This window comes from Asparagus officinalis, chromosome 10, assembly GCF_001876935.1.
Source record: "Asparagus officinalis chromosome 10, Aspof.V1, whole genome shotgun sequence".
In the NCBI taxonomy this organism is placed as follows: domain Eukaryota; kingdom Viridiplantae; phylum Streptophyta; class Magnoliopsida; order Asparagales; family Asparagaceae; genus Asparagus; species Asparagus officinalis.
This window is the reverse complement of record NC_033803.1, coordinates 8,467,933-8,472,785: the sequence shown is the minus strand read 5'-3', so window position 1 is coordinate 8,472,785 and position 4,853 is coordinate 8,467,933.

Genomic DNA, 4,853 nt, shown 5'->3' with positions numbered 1-4,853 from the left:
GAATGTAGGTGCTTACATTTACTTATTGCTTTATATCGATGACATATTGGTTGCTTCTATTTTCAGTTCCGCCATAGATAGATTGAAGATTCATCTTTCGAGCGAGTTCGAGATTAAGGATTTGGGTGAAGTGAAGTGTATTTTAAGAATGGAGATCGACAGAGACAAAGACAAGGGCAGAATTTGTTTGACACATGTGGCTTATTTAAAGAAGGTTCTACAGCGGTTCAATGTGAGTATGGAGACGAAGCCAGTTAGTGTACCATTGGGAGTTCATTTAAAGCTTTCAGCTGACCTTTCACCAAAGATAGTTGGAGATAGAGAGTTGATGTCGAAGACTTTATATCTGAGCATAGTTGTAAGTTTGATGTACGTCATGGTTTGTACGAGGCCATATTTATCATAGGCAGTAAGCATGATTTTGAGATACATGCACGACCCAAGTTCGGGTCATTAGGATATCGTGAGATGAATTTTGTGGTATATTTGAGGTACTCTTAACGTTAGTTTGATTTTTGAGCGGGACACTAACAATGGGTAACTATGTATTGGATACGTAGATTCGGACTACGCTGGAGATTTAGATAAACGTCGGTTGATGACAGGGTATTTGTTCATTTTAACCCGTGTGCCGGTGTGTTGGAGATGCACCTTCCAGTCTGCGGTGACTTTATCAACGATGGAGGCAGAGTATATGGCGATTACAGAGACTGTTAAGGAGGTGATTTGGCTTCAAGGACTTTTGGAGGATCTTGGTGTTTTGCAATGATCCGTCGTCATTTATTGTGATAGCATGAGTGCTATTTATTTGGTGAAGAATCAGGCCTTTCATGCGAGGATGAAGCATATCAACGTTTATTATCACTTCGTTCGAGATGTTCTTGAAGATGAGGATGTGGAGCTCGTGAAGGTCCATACAAAAGATAATACAACAGATATGCTCACAAAGGTAGTCACGAGCAACAAGTTTGATCATTGTAGAAACTTGTTGTAAATTCATGATTGTTGAGGCCGTTTGCGGCTATTTGGATGAACTACGGGTGACTTAATCTCTTGGGAGAGAGGGTACGTAGGCAACCACATTGGTGCAACCATATTTGGCAAAATGACGCATTGCTACTCATGTTGGTGTCAGTTTAGTTTTGGGAACACTTCACTGAGGTGTGGAATTATAGAAAATAGCAAAGGATTTGAGAAAATTGTGCAAACACACGAGTACAGTAAATCCCTCGGGTCGGTCGACCGACGACATAGGCCTGATCGACCATCAGATTGCTGAATTACAGGATTTAAAACCCTACTCTGGTCAGTTGACCAAACGGGTATGGCCGGTCGACCAAAAATGTGCATGTTACAGGGCTGATTTTTTAGCTCTCTGGTCGGTCGACCGATCACATGTGTGTAGGGGTGTGCAATGGTCGGTTCGGTTCGGTTTTTACCAAAATTTGAACAACCGAACCGAACCACCTATAATTCAAAATCGAACCGAACTGTTACAAGTCGGTTCGGTTCGGTTTGTTCGGTTCTAACTTCATCAAAATTCTTATCAAATAACAAACTGTGTTAAAAATATATATATATCAACAAAGTAGGAGATTATGAAGCATTAAACACTGATATAATGATATTGATTTCAACCCATAATGATTCAGAAAATGAGTTTAGGGTTTGAGTTTTTGACTATTTATGGACAGGTCGGGTAGTGTTTGAGATCAAAATGGGTAGTATTGCACTATATTCGGTCGGTTCGGATCGGTTCGGGTTGAAAATTTTTCAAACCGACCCGAACCATCCTACTCATAAAACCGATTTTTTCGGGTCGGTTCGGATCGGTTCGATCAGTTTTTTCGGTTTGGACCGAACCATGCTCAGCCCTACATGTGTGCGATCGACCGACAAGCGGTTATGAGTCTGTTTTGTTTTCCTGATCTGTTTTGGATTGGGTTTTGATATAAATAGAAACACATGTTTCTAGGGTTTTAGGAGAGCGTTTGAACCAGAGAATTGTGAGTCTTTTGAGCGCTTTGAGAGAGACATATTATGAGGGAGTTAAGAGATTTGGTTAGGGTTATATTTGAGTGATTTTGTGAGTTATACCACATTGTATTTCTCCTACATATAGTGAAATCTCCCAATCCTCTCCTCGTGGACGTAGGCAATTGCCGAACCATGTAAATCTCTGTATTTAGTTTGATTTGTGTTGTATTTTGGTGATTAATTTGTACTCGTATTTGTAGGCGTCAAAAAATGCTAATAGATATCCCAGACATAGAGAAAATCACTCAAAGGGACTGTAGGGTGAAAATTTGATTCTTCCGAAGAAAGGAGTTTCGTTTGTATTTATAAGAAGGCTTATTACAAACTAACAAATCAAATGTTTACAACAGAAGCAGAGGGAAGGCCCTCTTTGTTTTGTGTGGGGACTTTAGGTGGCTATAGGACGCTTCGCTCGATGGTCGGGTCGAGTCTGCTTCCCTTGGACCGTTTGAATGAGGTTGCTGGAGAGCTTCAGTTCGCAGTAGAAGCTCGGGGCAATGGAGTTCGGGTCTGCTTGGTTCGTCGGCGATCGGAGCTCGGAACTAGGCAGCAGTGCTGTAATGCAAGGATTTGCTAACAGCTTGGTCTCAACTCTTTTTTCTCCAAGTTTTGCGACCTCTCTTCCATCGTGCTGGAAGGGGTTTTTAAATGAAAGAAGGACAGCTTGACTTCTCCTTGAATTGTGGGATGTGACCACATCCTCTTCAGAGACGTCTCGCCGTTCCTCGATACCATGAACGGTCATTCCAGGGATTGTGTTCTATGTCCTGTCACCTACGATGGGAAGGCCCATTCTTGTATGTGAGGCAACAAACGACTGCTATCCGAGTGGATTTGACCAGCATTAATGAACCGCATTTATGAGTTCGCAGATCGATGAAGTGTCTGTCCGATCACTTGTACTGTGCGTGACCGCCCGGCGTGCTTTGAGCACGACGCTTTCTCCTTTCCGGTCAGGAGAGGCGGTGAAGTAGGTGTACAGTACTCGAGTGGGTCTAGCCAGCTTGCCGAGTGCCGGCGGATCCAGCTCTTGGCTCAGACATCCGAGGTGAGTCGCATTTATGAATGCTCAGGTTGACTCGACACCTGTCCAGTCCCTTCGCGCTGTGCGCACTGCGAGCGGCCGTTTGACGGTCCTGGGGTACTGTGCTCTCTCTCCCTTCGGGTCGAGAGAGATGGGAAGGTCCATCTCAGCACGTGGGGTAGTGGATACCCAGCTGTACTGACGGTTTTGGGGCTTGCTGGCGGATTCGACTCCGAACTCGGGCAGGCGAGTTGAGCGAAGAGCGAATTTCCGCCATCCTGATCGACCCTGACTCATGCTGGCGAGTCGACCGTTAGGCGAACCTGGACTTGAGTACAGTCGACGTCTACGCGGTTTAGGTCCGTGCCAGAGAACTGGGCGTGCGAACTCTTCTCGTAGGCAAATTTCCTGTAGACCCATAGAGGTATTTTTTACCGTCTACAAGACCCCCTTCAAAGTTTTCAGACCTGAACTGGCTTGCGTGTGGTCTGGAATACTTTGAATGAAGAAATTGTTGGCGAAGCAAGTGCCTTCGATTTCTCTTAGGATTTTTAGCAAATCCTCAGCTATCAACGGGTTTGATGTGCCTTTACCGATTACCGTTTGAATCGGGCTAGCCATACTATTCTCCTCAGTATGATGAGTTGTCGAACAGTTTCTCTTAGGCTTAATGCTAAGATTTCTGCTCTAACCCTTAGCCATCTGGGGCGTGGGTTTCAACCGTTTAAGCAAGGTCATTCTTTTGGCTTTGTTCGTAATTTTACCTTTGAGGGCGAATGCATCGTCAAGGCGAAATTAGTTTTTGAGAGCCAATTTTCGCGCGACTCGTGGGGTTATGCCCAGTATTTGCAGGCGAAACCCTTCCTTTTGTAGGCGGAACCGGATCTGACGGGAGATGAGCCACGTGTCTGCTGATAGAGCCTCGTGCTTCCCAGCTAAGACATTGGATCGTGGCGATCGTGACTTGACAGCACGATCTTCATGCGTTTCGCCCTGCGACGTATCGTGGCCGTGGTTCTCGGACTCAACCGTCGGATTCAACCGCCAATCTCGGTCCCTTCGATGCACTGAGGGTGATCTGGGCCGTCGAATTTGATCGTGGCCCCGTTTCCTGTCCGTTAGGGTTTTCGCCTTTCGAGGGCAGTCGTGGCCACGTGGACAACTCCGCCCTTCTAAATCAGCCGTTTTCCTCCATTGGGAGTTACCGTGCTTTCAAATCTTGAAAGGGAACATCCAAGGAAAGAATTCCCGCTTCCTCTTACAATGGCTCCGAAATCTAAGAGGTGTAAAGTGAGGGGTGCAGGCCCCGGACGTTACTCCGACCGTCTCTCTGCCGGCATGCCTGCCGGTGCTATGGAGTCGCGCCCAGGTACGTTGATGGGTTTGCTGGACGATCTCTTGTAGGTCTTAGGCGTCGGATTTGGGGAGATGAGCGTTGCTCGTTAAGCTTGGTAGCCTTCCCGATTTGGGGCAAAGCTTGCCCTGTTTGCCCTTAGAAGACGATTACCGTCTCCGCGGGCGAGCCCTTCAGCGGGAAGGAGGCGAACTCCCTTTTTGTAAGGCGAGTCCGGCCCTTTCCTGTTAGAGGGACGTCTAGTCTGTAGGGGCAGACTTTATTCGAAGTGGGTTCCTCTTTGCGATTTCGCCCTCCTCTGTTTGATGGGTGATTTTACCCCTACAGCGGATTTTGTCTTGATTGACCTTCTTCTTTTCTTTTTCTTGCAGCGACCTTTTCCGATGAGGCTTTTCCAGAGGGTGTGGCCGTCGGCCACGTCGGGGCTACGAGCTACGC